Here is a 15,993-nt window from a genome sequence, read left to right as displayed (position 1 = left end):
TTTAACTTTCTCAAAACCGGTGTAGTAACCCCTCCTGCTATCAGATATTTCCTTCATCCCTTACTGAAATTCTCTCCTGCTCTCAAAAAATCCCTACAACTCGTTTGTGCAAGAAGTGTTCCCTGCTGGTTGCTTGCTCTACGTTTGATTATTGATTTTATACGCTTAACGTTCCGCACGAGCACTCACTTTCCCACCCGATCGTAGCCGATTCAAGTGAACCTTACAAAGCTTCTGTCAGGCTTTCAAGAAGGGTTCGGTAAAAAAACATACAGACTCGCCGGGTGAAACATCACATCAATGAGCTGAGATCAGCATAAAGTTGTGTGCACAGTAGGGTTTAGGTTGGGGTAGTTTTATTTTATGTGACATCACACAAACATGGAGTGTGTAAAAGGGATGAACCAACCTTCTGATTCAAACTAAAGGGAACCGTTGATTAAACTTTGTAGTTCGCTCACGAAATATCAGGATGCTTCTCGTTCTCGGCACTGGCACTTCAATTATTGTGAATTATTTTAAGCATTCTATTTTAGAAATCATCATTTATTCCAATGAAAAAAATCAGCAAAAACGGTATCGATGCTAGTATAACCTTACTTTGTGTTACGTCTGCACTATACCATACCATCCTGTAATAGACATTAGCAAAACACATTCACAAACTATCGTATTTTTTTAAAATTATTTTCAAAGATCCAGAGCATCAACATTAAACTTGGCTAATGGAATTAGAAGTGTGTATGAAATCGTGATTTTATCAATGCGTTTTTTATGGCACCACGTGCTCATACATTTGAGTCCCAAAGTTACGATTATACTACACATATTTTAAATATACTTTTGTTCTTCTCAAATCTGTGTTGGGGTAACAGGTTGTTATTATTATCAACTTACTATTTACCATTTTTAACTCCACGTTTTATTAGGTTTAAAGTATCGTTTTACTCGATCTCGTAAACCATTCGTCGACATCATCAGTAGATCACATTAAAAACAATTTTGATTATGAAGTAGCGCATTTCGAAAATACCATTTCACCATACTTTTTCCAATGGTCTGCTGACCTTATTGATCCCCATAGACTAAAGATTTTTTTAGTGCTCGCTGCAACTGGGGAATACTGCTTTTCAGTTACTTAAAATATACCTGCAATCAGAAAAGACAAGAAATAAACGTCTAATAAATCATAGGCTCTTAATTCCATTGCATTTCACGTATCGGAAAACAATCCCAACATCAAGGAGAGTCAAGAGTTTTAACTACTGACAGTTTTTACGATTACAAAAACTCGAGCTTATAACTATTGAAACACTTATATTTCCTATGTAAATGTTCTATCTACATTGCCTTTTATCTACGATTTATTACTAATCAAAAAGTTTTTGATTACAATTTCAGTTTTGCATTTTTCAACAAGCTTTACGGTGCAAATATACTCAGAGCCGTAGTGTAGTATCCTGGCGTCCTTGGCAAACATACATACACGGCGCTCCCCACTGCTGTGATTTCTGTGCTGAGGTGACTTTTTCCATGAGTTTCGTTTTTTACTTGATTTTGAACAGTGTAATGTTAGCAATTTATAAACAAACTATCTTGTTCACGGGCTCATCTCAAGAAGCACATTTTTTGGATCATTGAACAACATCAGGTACCACACTCTTTTTTAGCCTCAATTACCCTCTCAGCCTGCCTGCATGCATCTTTATCTCAACCATCTCTAGTTTGAGTTTTCTTAATTACAATTTTTGATAACATTTGTTGTTTCTTCAAAATGTATTTAATTTCCCACTACAACTTTCAATACGTGCTTAAATCTAATACACTTATCTATATTTTCTTGTACCGTAATGGATGCATCCCATGACACAGATTCTAGGGTTTTGAAAAAGATTATATTTATTTCCTTGTCATGTGCTTTTAAATTGAACGCTCATGAGTAAAATCCAAAATAAAATTGGGATGAATACAAAAATCCTTTGAGATTAATCAAACATCCATAAATAATCTGAGAAAACGTTTAAGTATTGAATTTACTCCCTTGGCGCCCTTGGTGGTAGCCGGCCAACACTACGCTACGGGCCTGAGTATATTTGTTAATTATGCAATATAACATATGACATATACTCGTACAGTATATATGAATATTTGTACTAAAAAAGAGATAGAAGAAGAGAAAAAACATTCAAATAGCACAGTGGCGATTCAAAAACATACCAACCTACTATTATGATTCGATAACATGTTCTTATAAAATAACATGAAGATATGAATGGGTAGATCCAGATGTTAGATACAAATAAGCGAAACAAATCCCTTTTTTTAGTCTACAGAATGGAACAGAACGGTCATTTTGCTTATTATTTATTTTTAACATTTTTAACATATAAATATTTCGTTGTGTTCATAGCAAAACTTTTTTGGCCTACATCTTACATGTATCATACAAATACCTCGAACGATAAGTTACGCTTATATTCCCTTGGTAAAGATTTGTTACAGTAGCGACCGTGACAGTTTTATTATCTAAAATGAAAGTCCAAAAATAGAGCTCATTCCAGATTCAACCATTAGCAGCAAACGGTGGATGAGAAAAGCTTAACCTCCAAAAAACGGAACGAAGCCAAGAAAACCCAGAAGCTGAAACAACGTCTTGAAGATAGTAAGCTTGTTTTTCCACTACCAGCTGAACAACCTCCTTCACTATCCTCATCAAAGTTTCAAGCTATTTTAATTCACGCGAACAAACACACACTCACAAAACTCGTAAAAAATCCAACTCACTCTATGCGAGGAACCCCCCAATTTTCCTCCATGAGGTACGTAGGATTTTATCCAGTTGGTATATTCTCCTTTTCCTCTAGCTTGAGCACTGGCTTTTCGTTTTCACAGGTGTTGGCCGATATGCTGGTATGTTATTCAAGATGGACAATATTTCTATCGGCCTCTACCAAAGCTTTACTCGGTCACTGCGTCGAGGACTATCGCGTGCTTGGAACAACAAGATATGCTTGTTATGTTGATTCATGTTGTCTTTTTGCACAGAAAAATTACACCGTTCAAAATACTCCCATACAAACAGTGTTACGAGTGTTACGAGAAAGCAGCAGTAAAGCATTACGTTACCTGAAGCAGACCGTTAGATTAGCAAGGTTCAGCAGCAGCAGGACTTAGAAGGACCAAAAGCAGAAGGATTTTGCAACGGAGAGAGAGTAAGAACTCAAATGACGGTTCTACGAAACGAAATATCAGGTGGGTAAGCAGACAGACAAACGTTGAACTGCGTCATAAAAAGCTCAATTATATTTCTGTTACTTCACCGAGCACCTTGCATTATGCTGTACTCTTCATACGTCTTGACTACAAACATATTGTTTGATAATAATCTATTTAATAAAAAGAGTTCATTTCTGGATTCGTTCTTTAAATCGGTTGAATATTAAAGAAATAAACAAAAGAAATTAATAATTTTCCAGGAGCTATTCGCTTATAAGTACATTTTGATAATACTAATCTAATCACAATAGTAAATATGCTTTCTAACACTCACAGAACATTTTATTTCTTAGCCAAATAATCTAGTATATTAAATAAATTAATTGTTAACTAATGAATTGCCCTTCGTTCTTTCTTTCTCAATTTTTGTTTTGCCGAAATATTGATTGTCCCCTATATAAGCTCGAACCGCGTATCTCGAATAACCGTGTAAGCCGAATCACGCGATATCCAGCTAATATACAGTTAGTTTTTGTTTAATTTCGCATGTTCGTGCTGGTTTTAGCAACTTAATTTATTAGTTGATATGATAATGATTGAACATTACAATTTGGAATTATTTTGAATCTTATGTTTTCCTTTCGATCAAAATTTACATGAAATAATTGATGTGTCAAATCAATGCAGCATGACCCATCTACAAAATGTGACCCACTTCTTCTCCTTATTTTATTGGTCATCAAAAAATGGACTGATCCGATAAACGGGTTAAATTTGATATTTTAGACATCAAACCGCTCCTTTCGTTAGATTAACGGTCAAGGAAGGCTGCTTAGTTGACAGTTTAACACACAATTGGTGTAAGAATATCCAGTTTTCTCCCGTTCCAACGGTGATCAAACGAATGAAACGAGGAATGAAATGGTGAGGATGATATTAATATTTGTCTCTTCATTATTGTTTTTTTTTTCAATATAATTTTTAAAATAATCATATAATCATCATATATTATGATGATGATCATATATAATCATAATCATGAATCAGATTATATTAGTCAACTATGACCGCCTGATCTGCTGGAAATATTAATTAAAAAGACGAAACATAATGAAGCTATTAGGTTTTACATATTCACAAAAAGAATTTTATAATTTAGGTTTAATAGATCAATCAATCAATAAATAATTATTTAGATGCTTGTCATAGTATATAAATATGTACACTCGATATGGAGGAGCACGGTAGCTCTCATTAATTATCACCTACGCATAGCGTGTTCTGCAATTAAATTATTTCTCACGCCAAACTATGTAAAGACTGTTTTCAAGATTTTACCACCATCACGCAAACACTTCATTCTCTTCTCTCTTTGGAATTGTACGGACAAAGGACTCCACTCATTTCATTGCTCATGTATATAGCGAAGCAAATAAACAAACACTAATCGTACGCGTTGGATTTCTTGCTATGCGACTTAACTGATCTCTTTGAGCTTTATCCCTGTGCTTGCCATGTCTAGCTATCAATATGGTGTTTATTTTTGACTTGTTCAAGCGTAGCGTAATCTAACACCTGCGTCCTTAATAGAACAACAGAGCTTGTACAAAACGAAGACGCAAGTGTAAAATCAGAAAGGTGCAAATGACATATTTATTACGCATTGTCTTATCCAAATTCCATTCCATTATCCACATAATAATAATAGAACACGGCAACACAAAATGACAATGTATAAATGCAGCGACAATATTTAAATAAAAAAAATGCAATAAAACTTTAAACATCTTTCTGAATGAAACGTTTATAGATCAAGCATTACTCACATTAAATTGAACTTCGGGGACGCTAAATCAAGTGATTTAAAATTTTATTTTTTGTATATTTTACAAACAAAACTAAACACGACACACTCAAGGGAAAATTAAAAATAATCTCCTTTTTTAACTATTATTTAAAAGGACAAAACATAAACTATATGTTGGTTGAAACATGTGCGTCTGACGCAAATTCGTTGCAAATACATGTTTTCAACATGAACCGTTCAAGATATTGTTACAATACAGTCGTTTATTGGTTCGTGGATAATATTATGTTTTTATCTTAATAACTTTAAATCGAATTCGATTTCTGTTTAAATATATGCTTTTTTATTTTTATTTTCTATAACCAATTAGTGTTGAAGATAATTTGGTAAAACAAATATCCTTACACTGTTCTAATAATGCAAACAGTTTAAAGTTCTATGTAATCAAGTAGGAAATAAAAGCAATTGATATTACACTAACAACATTTTCTTCTGCATCAATTAAAACCCTAACAACAATCGTTGGAACAATCAAAATAACTAAACCGTATCAAAGGTTTTATGGCGATTTGGTACACAATCTCGATTATATGTTATCTTTCCCAAAGGAGCAGTTACTGTTAACGGCTAAGCGTTTCCAATGTAAAAGGGACGAAAAAAGAATTCCCAAACATACGATGACAAAACTGTAAAGGTAAAGTTTACTCTCTCGTGACTAAAATCTCCACGATACAAACTAAAAAAAAAAAGAACCGGAAATCAGTTTTGTGTTCTGTTTCTCTTTCACTCTCTTGCGGCAAAGCTTGCCTGAACTGAGAGAAAATACCCCATGTAGAAACCTTACATCTGAGGTGTAAAACATTTGAACCAGGATTTAAGAGATGGTGCCCTATACAAATGTAGCGGCATGCGAAAGGCCGTTCTTGTTCGAAATTGTTCGTATTATCACCCTTGGTGAGTGACATCATGATGCAGACAAAAATAGGAAGGGCGATAGGCACGAGGCGTGGCGAAAAGCAAACAAACGTTGAAGCCATGAGGGTTGTTATCTTTTCGTCAGCTTCCTCATCCTTTCGATTCCGGAATATTTTCTGATAAGATGAAGTGACAATGATGGCAGAAAACGCCAGTGAAGGCAGTAGCGAACGGTGCTTCCCTCTTGCGGAAGCATCGCTTTTGCCAAGGACGACGGCTTGGACGGATAGGTGTAATGCTTTGGATGAGCAGTATGGGCATTGTTTGGTGAGTGCCCTCCCAAGAGAGAATTGGTTTGAGTAATGGGCTACGTTGAAGTGTAAGGTATGAAAAATTAATATCTAGCCCGCAAGCATCTCGAGTGAAAGTATGTTGAAGTTTCGGATCAAGCAGTACACCTCGCACTCACCTTCCCGTTTGTTCATTTTAAATCCGCAGCCTAAAACCTTGTAAAAGTGAGTCATGATCAGTGGAAGACGACACGGCAACAAACAAAAAAGACGTTGACAGCCAGCACCTTCACGTTCCACACCATACGACTAAAAACGAAGAGGTAAACGAACGAACATCGTAAACGATTTGAAGCAAGGATCCTCTAAAAAGGAGAATCCTAAGGACGTAATGCACATATTTACGTTCGGTTAAGCTAATACAGTAGCTCAAGCTGACTGATGATGGTGTTGGCAGACAGTAAACTTTGACCTTGAAAACAATGATCCGGTTTCGATTTGGCCTCGACGCAAAGCTTTAGCCGTAAAGTCTTTTGGCAAATATTTTGTTAGTTGAAATATACATTTAAAATGCCAAAAATAGAGCGTTTGGAGACATCCGCAACGCTCTACCTGTACCAGATTAAGCAGGGTTTATAATACTACGAGCAGTGTTAATGCAAATGGTAACAATATTGATGAACCCTTGTACAGATGCGTAAACTCTACCATTGGGGCCCTTCACGATTCTAGTCAGTTTTTTGTATGGAGTTTGACAGTTGGAGGCTGAAATCATGTAAGCACTCCATACAAAACCACACAAAAAACTAGCCTGCAATTTTCAGTCTAGATAATTCTAGCCTCAAAGCTAGAATTAGATTCGAGTACCTGCTCGAAAACACAGTGTTGTTTACATTTACCCCAAGGTGCATCAAAGAGATGACGTGGTGGAATCTAGAATCAAAGATTATGTAGCATGTTTTTTTAAAAGCAAATTTGCATATCACTTTTTAACAGAATGGGTGAAAACTTTTGCTCAAACAAGCTTTCTTGAGACTTGACGAATACTCAAAATACTCTTAAAATCTTTATTCATAAGCAGAAGCGATAAAAATCAGCCTTCTAAATTCATACACCTTGGGATAAGCCCACCTTTCTATTATACACACTTAGATAGCTGCCCGAAAACTGCTATACAATGCAAACAACGGACAGGCTGAAATTTCAGCCTACGAACTTACAGCGGAAAGGGCCCCATTAACAGACTAAGTTCTGTTTAATGAATACTCAGCCATTAACAGCTGTAATAAACTGCCATTGGAAACAATGTCCACTTTAATGATTCAAAGAGAAATGAAATTCCAGCCTGTGACAGCGGATATATTCGTCGACCAAATTGAATACTCTCTATCTAGTTGACGATTACGTTAAGCCTTTTTAGATTTCAACAATGGTATGCATACAATCATGCGTTGAAAAATCTTTTTTTTTAATTTTTCTGTTTGAAATAGGTTACATTTTAATATATTTTTTACATTTTGAGTTATTGTTTCAAACTGTTTTAACGATTCTCTAAATTGTGTAAATACAAATAAAGACATTTTTAGGCTGAACGTTTCAGACTAGTTTGGTATGTATGAGGTCGCCATATGTGTAATGTTTTGACAACACTTCGGAAATCCTTGGTATAATTAGTTATATATAACGTATAGAGGACGGGCCCCTGGTACGGTCGTCAACTCGAACGACTCAATAAAATGCTCGTCATGGGTTTAGGTCTAGAATGGACCATCCCCCCGTAGCAAGAATTGAATATCCGGCTGCGTGGTTGTATATGGCCGGCATGTCCGCGTAGGACGTTACGCCAATTAGAAGAAGAAGAAGGACATAACAATTATTATTATTATTGTTTATTTCTCATTCAATGGATAATAATGATCTGTGTGAAAGTTCTTAAGTCTAATCTATGTTTAAATTGAGTAGATAGATTAACTTAATGGCCCATTTCAAAGCATATGCAGCGTGTGTAACGAACCTGACACTGGATCACACAGAGCAGAGTGTTTACCTGCTAGAAGTATTCCGCAAAAAGACAAAAAAAAACAAAAATAAATAAACGAATCAAATTTCAGCAGATCATGAAAAAGAAAAAAAACAAAAACACTAATTATAGTTATCAAATTCATAAAGGGAATAGAATATCGTTCTAAAAACCACCTAACAATAAAGAAACGAACTCGAAATAGTCAACAGCAGAAACTGAACACAAACAAACAAAAAAGCGAGGACAATCAGATTCTTTAAGAAAAGCATCTAAAGAACTACAAATATACAAATCAGCATATATCAAAATTAGAATATATGGTCTAAAAGTTGCTGGTCCTAAACGAAAACCGCGTGATATAACCTTTCACATGAAATAAGAAGAAGAAGAAGAAGAAGAAGAAGAAGAAGAAGAAGAAGAAGAAGAAGAAGAAGAAAAAGAAAAAGTGGTTAATGTCGGTCAAGGTCTACCTGTACCACTTGGGTTGGCTTTCAGTGACTTTTAGGATTACCCCTTAAAGCAGCGGTCGGCAAACTTTTGAGGCGAAGGGCCAAATTTAGTAAATGATCTAAAGCCGCGGGCCAGGAGAAAGCGAGTTTTCTATTATTGTGGTTTAATTATTAAATTAAATCATTTTAGAAACAAAATAATTGGTTAATGATATCTAGCAATGCGATTGGTATTATTGTTGTTTTCCTATAATTGTGTCATCCAAGAATGGTTCAAAATTGATAATACCTACTAAAAAAAATTTTAATGTACAAAAATATAAATCATAAAATTTCGTATGCGAGCTTCATACCGATAGCCTTATCGTGGTGTTAAACTAATGTTAATATAACATAACGGTTACATTAAAAAATGGACAACAATTGTCGATTTTGCATGGGTTTATCTCGACTCGCACTAACAAAACGTTCATTGCACTTTGAGTAGTAGTATCCCATTAGTTAGCGGACAAAATTTGACACCTCTATCAGACGAACTCTAACCATGATGGCTAAAATAGTGAATCAAAAGCGTGCGCGATCAAAGAATGGCACCCCGTAGCGTCCAAAATGGACTCCGTGCGGAAGTTTGTGGACGTCGTATATAATAAGCATATAATGGCATTTTGATCGCCAACATCTTGACACTATTAGGCAATAATCAAAGCATCGAAAGAAAGCCATTCATTTTTGAGGTTTCAAATGAAGCTGAAATGAAGACAGAGGGTCAGGTCAAGTGGCTACATTACTGCATTAGCTGGACCGGGATATCGATGCAACCCACCAAACAGTAAAATAATAAATGGGAAACATGAAGAAACAGATCAGGAATTAGAAATCGCATCCACTGGCTTCGCAGTGGCAAACAATTACGCAAAAACTTAATGCAATCATTTCTGGTGAATTTCGACAGAATTTCGATATAACACCCTAATCCGCAAACTGGTCCAACATCCGTCACCTGTGTTCCATCGATTTTTTTCTACGCCAACGTGATGCAAAAACTCTACGGCACCACATACACTTTCTCGCTATTTGGACTTTATACCGAACGGACGTACAGTGAAGAAATAATGAACTATTACTTGTTACTCATTAAATCAAAGGCCTCAGTTAATTTCATATCAAAAAGTTCGAACCATCGTACTTTTTCAACTTTTAATTAAAGTACTATGAACCATTCAGTATCTTTAATTAAAAGTTGAAAAATTACAATGGGTTAATATGGTATACAAGAAGATCTTCAGTGATTTGTGTACGAATTTGCGTGATTTGCTTCCCATCTTTCAAAATCAGTCAAATCCTTTCGCGGGCCGGATTGAATGTCGCGGCGGGCCGCATTTGGCCCGCGGGCCGGACTTTGCCGATCGCTGCCTTAAAGCATGATAGTCAGTCCTTCGTATGGCGGCACGGTTCATTCGGGGCTTGAATCCATGATAGACAAGTTGTTAAGTCGTGCTAGTTGACGACTGTTCCACAGGACCGGACAAAACGTCAAACGTCAAACGCCTTGTGTCTGATCGAAGATTCTTTGCACTCCGGAAAGTTTTCAATATTATTCAGTGAAAACACATTTTCTGCACAACCTGACTGCTTGCGCAGTGGATCCAAGAACCTGGTTTTCATTTACAATTAGATCACCCACCTACAATCACTTGGGAACGATTCCTGGCCTACAATCAAAACATCGCTTCAACATTCACTGTACCACGAACAATGGCCGGTAGTTGTGAAGTGTCAGGGTTGGTGCAACTCTGAGTTTCACTTCTCATGCAGTGGACTTTCTGAGGAGCTGTATACGACAATTGAGTCCTGTGCACAACTTTTTTGGGCCTGTAAGGCCTGTGTGAAGTTTCATAAGGATCCGCGTACGGCCGTCTTGAGGTCTTCCACCCCTTACATCCACACTTCTGTCGACCTATCGTTCAGCATAGCCTACTTTAAAGCGGGCCTCCGTAGCGAGCTGTCACAGCATACCACAGCCATTAAGTTAGAGCTTCTGGAAGTTTTAAAGGCAGAGATCCGTTCCTGCTTGCGATCGACGCATGCCGCCACCGATTTACCGTCTCAACGGCCCATTCATCACAATTCAGCGTCTAAATTGTTTAATTCAGTGGTCAAAAATCCCTGGTACTATTACACCCACAGTACAACAGTATCCATCATTAGCCGCTTCTCTTAGTGTGAGTGCGAACGAACCGTCATCCTTCACCGATATGCCACCAGTTTACAACCCGAAAACACCACTACTCAGAGGATCGGGATCGCCGCTCGATTCTGACACACTAGACACCATCCAACACACTGATACGCGAATGTGGCTATTCTTTACGCGTTTCTCCCCATCGGTTACCACTGAGCAGATTTCTCTCATGGTGCAAGTACGTGTAGCACTCGATAAGCGGGATGTGTTTGTACACCGTCTGACGAAGCTTGGTGCCGACACTAGTACACTCTCATTTATCTCATTTAAGGTGGGCATACCAGCCACTCTACGCAACAAGGCTCTCTCACCTAAGACATGGCCCTCTGCTCTTACCTACCGAGAGTTCCGTGACTATCGGACCAATAATTATAACACTAATACCTGTGCAACAACTGAAACAAATTCGATGCTCGATCAAAACGTTACTCTCGCTACCGACACTTATCATAATCCTCTCTCACATTCTGGAGGGAGTGCCACGATACCGACTACTACAACAGATACGCTCGCACAGCCCGTTACGATTTCCTCACCTGCCATAACCACTACAGACACAGATTTGTTTACAAACGAACCACATCTTGATCTTAATGAGCGAATGCTTGTTACCACCACACCTACCAGGTCACCTCCCGAATGCTTAGCCGCTCCTAAAAAACGACCGAAGCGAAACGCTAAACGGACAGATGAATCTGCTGACGCTGGCCCGTCAGATAAACAGCAATCTTGCACTGCATCCGGCGATGCACCTCGTTCAGCTCATCCCAGTCTCTCTATCTACTACCAAAATGTACGTGGTCTACGAACGAAAACTACAAATCTTCGCCTGGCGCTATCAGAATCTGGGGATGATATGATTTTATCATCCTCACTGAGACTTGGCTTACTCAGTCCATATCTTCTTCGCTCCTCACTGACGATCATTATCATATCTACAGGTGCGATAGGAATCTTTCCAACAGTGCCCTCTCACGCGGTGGGGGTGTTTTAATTGCATGTTCTTCTTCAATACCGACATGTGAAATCGCATGACCTAATACCATACTGGAACAACTTTGGATCAAAACATTGCTGCCAGGTGTCTCTGTTTACATCGTGCGAATGACCCCGCAGTGATGAATGCTTTGATTCGTACATGATACGTACATGATAGTGTACGTGAAATTTCAAGCCGCATTAAAGAGAGCGATTTATTATACGTCTACGGAGATTTCAATAAACCTGACATCAGATGGGAGCTGACTAATACATCAGAAGCCACTGATTGCTCTCCATATTATTCTGTCATGCATTATGCACCTTTATGCAATTCCGTGGCTAATACCGATTTCGTTGATGGGTTGCATAGTAGCGGTTTATTTCAGTTGAGTGGTATTGCAAATCAATCCGGGCGTCAATTGGATCTGGTCTTCGCAAACCTAGCCGCAACCAATATTTTGTGCGACTCAATCACACTTCTGTACTCTGTGAATGTTACTTCGGCTCTAGAGAACTCCCTCCCATACGTAACACAATGTAGTATTCCACTTCTCAGTGAGGACTTTCATCATCCTTCATTGGATATGATGATTTACTATCCCGCACAATTGTCCCACACCACCAACAGTCACACTCGCATTACAGTCAATAGAAATTTCTTCAAAACGAATGTTGAACGTATGAATTCTCTTATTGTGTCGTTTGACCGCAATTTTGACTGCTCCAACTTTGCCACTATTGACGAAGCCACCGATTTCTTTAGCTTTTTTATGCGCTCAGCGATTAACTCCTGCGTTCCTGTTGCTCGACGAAAGTCTGGCCCCGATTGGTCTAATGCATCTTTAAGACGGTTAAAAAAAAAATCTAAAGCCTACACGGATTACAGTAGGAGATTTTTTTTCGATGCACTGAACAATTATCGTCGACAAAATCGTGTGCTCTACCGCTCCTTCATTCGCCGTACTGAAAGGCAACTGTTTTCTAAGCCGACACGGTTCTGGAGCTCCTGGAACAAACGGCGCAATATAAGTAGTATCCCTCCGTCATTGAGCTACAATGGTGAAACTAGTATCGATACATCCGATATCTGCAACACTTTCGCCAATCATTTCGCTAATGCATTCACCCTTCCTGTTCACAACCCTAACACTCTAGCAGAGGCCACTCGCAATACTCCATCGGATGCTATCGATTTCATTATACCCACAATTGACGAAGCATTAGTTGCGCGCACACTCAGCGATATAAAACCATCTACATCATCTGGACCTGACAATATTCCCGCATACATTTTGAAGCACTGTCGTCAATCACTCGCACCCATTCTTGCCAAAATATTTAATGATTCCTTTATGCGTGGCACGTATCCTGCGTCCTGGAAACACGCGCGAATGGTTCCTATCCATAAGAAGGGCAGTCGACTTCATGCTTGCAATTATCGTGGCATTGTTTTCCTATGCGCTTGTGCAAAGGTGTTTGAGATCATTCTATACAATCCGCTACTCACAGTAGTTCAAAACTATATGAGCCCTAGTCAGCATGGATTTCTCCCAAGGAGATCTTCCACCACTAATATTGCTGAATTTGTTGGTTTCTGCTTCGACCACATGGATCGTGGTACTCAAGTTGATGCAGTATATATCGACTTCAGGGCTGCGTTCGATAGTATCTCTCATGATATTCTACTCTCGAAGCTAATAAAACTCGGTTTCCTGGACTGGCACATCACCTGGCTGCGTTCATACTTAACTGGTCGTTCGTACTACATAAGCATAAGATCTCATCGCTCTCGCTCCTTCACCAGCTCCTCCGGAGTGCCTCAAGGGAGTAACTTGGGACCGCTACTCTTCCTCATCTATATAAATGACCTATCTTTTGTTTTACCGCCAGGCCAACACCTAATGTACGCCGACGACGTAAAAATATTCGCTCCAGTTAGAAACGACAGTGACTGTGTACGCCTTCAAATGATCCTTGAAAATTTCGACAGCTGGTGCAGCATAAACGCGCTCCAAGTGTGTGCTGATAAATGTCAGTGTATATCATTCAGCAGAGCCCGTTACCCTATCTCGTTTACATACACTATGCTCAACACGGCTTTGGTTCGTACGACATATATCCGTGATCTGGGGGTGCTACTCGACCAGAAGCTGTCATTTCGCCCTCACATTGACAGCGTTGTTGCGAAGGGAAATCAGCTACTCGGTCTAATTACGCGGATCTGTAGCGAGTTTACCGATCCCATGTGCGTCAAGTCGATCTTCTGTGCCATCGTAAGGTCGTGCTGGAGTACTGCTGCGCGATCTGGTGCCTGCTTGGCGTTGGTGACATCAATCGCCTCGAAGCCATTCAACGGAGACTCACCAGGTACGCGGTTCGACTCCTTCCATGGCAATCCCACCACGCTCGGCCCTCCTACCATCAGCGGTGTCTGCTTCTCGGACTTGAACCACTCTGCTCTCGACGTAAAAACGCCCAATGCCTTTTCATATTCCGGCTCCTTAACGGAGAGATCGATTCCCCGGCATTACTAGCCAGCATCAATTTGTTCGCTCCCTGTCGGATTCTTAGATCCAATTTCCATCTCCATGTACCGCGTACCCGCAACAACCATAGCCAGGGACACCCTATTATACGTATGTCCCTCGAGTTCAATTAAGTGTTAGATTTGTTCGATTTTAGCATGTCTACTTCCACGTTCAAGGAGAAATTGCGTCTACGTCACATTTAATGTTTGCTTATAACTAGAGGTTTATTTATATGCTCCTTAATTTAATTATAAGGTTGCCGATTAGACACGATGGTCCATCGGTTTATATATGAAATAAATAAAAAAAAATAAAATAAAAAAAATAAAAAATGAATACTGTATACATATTTACATAGTAGCTTAAACCATCTGTATATCAAGCTGATACAACTTCGAAGGTATTTTTCCTGAAAACACGATATTTTACTCAGGCACGGATGGGCCTCTCTAGCGCCAAGTTGAATAGGAGACAGGCAAGCCCGTCCTCCTGGCGAAGACCTTTGGTGATAGCAAAACGCCCTGAGAGTTTTCCATCCACCTTCATCTGACAAGGTGTATTCCTGTCCTTTATGTAGGCTGGAGACTTAAGGAACCATTTTCTTTAACTCAACCCAGGTCCTGGCATACGCTGATGATATACACATCATTGGTCTGCGATTCTCCTATGTAGCAGAAGCCTACCAAGGGATCGAGCAGGCGTCAGAGGTCCTCGGATTTCAGATAAACGAGGCAAAGACCAAACTGATAGTGGCTAAATCAGTGGACCTACCAATAAATAATCAGAACCTACGTAGGCGTGACGTACAGATAGGTGAACGCACTTTTGAAGTCGTCCCATAATTCACCTCTCTCGGGTCAAAGGTCAGCCACGACAATAGCATGGAAGCTGAGTTGCGCGCAAGGATGCTGGCTACTAATCGGTCATTTTACAGCCTCAGACATTCTCAGACATTATACAATTAAACAATTAAACCTGTCGCGACTGACGAAGCTGTCGCGACTATATAGCCTATATAGTACCGGTACTCACATACAGCTCTGAGAGACATGGACACTGTCCAAATCTGACGAAACCCTCTGAGTCGGGTGTAGTGTATGCGTGAGGTTATAGTTTAAGAGTAATATGTATAAGTATATGTGAGTTTAAAGTGTAACTTGTATTTGTAATAAACAAGGTCAGTCTAGTCCAGTCCGTCGATATGCATAGATGTCACAAATTGGCGACGAGGATAAAGTCAAGTCTGTTTTAAACAAGCCCGTAATAAAAGTCGAAAAGTCAAAAATGAATACTATTGGAAACATTGAGCCCTACGTCTTGGGAGAATGTTTCAAGGAGTACACGAGTCGGCTTGAAATGTTCTTCAAGGTCAAAGATGTGTACGAAGAGAAGAAAGTGTCGATCATGATGATAATGGCGGGAGGGTCATTGTATTCAGCCGCTGTAAAGATTTGTTCACCGGATAATCCACGAGAAAAGTCGTATAAGGATTTAGTGAATGCCTTAAATGAATATTTCACACCACTGGAGAATATCGTGTCA

The 15,993-nt window shown here is 39.0% G+C and overlaps 1 protein-coding gene across 3 annotated transcripts in view; it reads right to left on the bottom strand.

Annotated features, from left to right (window-relative positions):
- Positions 1–15,993, bottom strand: part of LOC121598583 (pleckstrin homology domain-containing family G member 5) — a 92,397-nt gene that overhangs the window by 51,177 nt on the left and 25,227 nt on the right. The gene's annotated exons all lie outside the window — the stretch shown is intronic.

This window comes from Anopheles merus, chromosome 3L, assembly GCF_017562075.2.
Source record: "Anopheles merus strain MAF chromosome 3L, AmerM5.1, whole genome shotgun sequence".
NCBI classification, from domain to species: Eukaryota; Metazoa; Arthropoda; class Insecta; order Diptera; family Culicidae; genus Anopheles; species Anopheles merus.
Note: the sequence above shows the minus strand (reverse complement) of the source record. Positions and strands in the feature narration are given on the sequence as shown.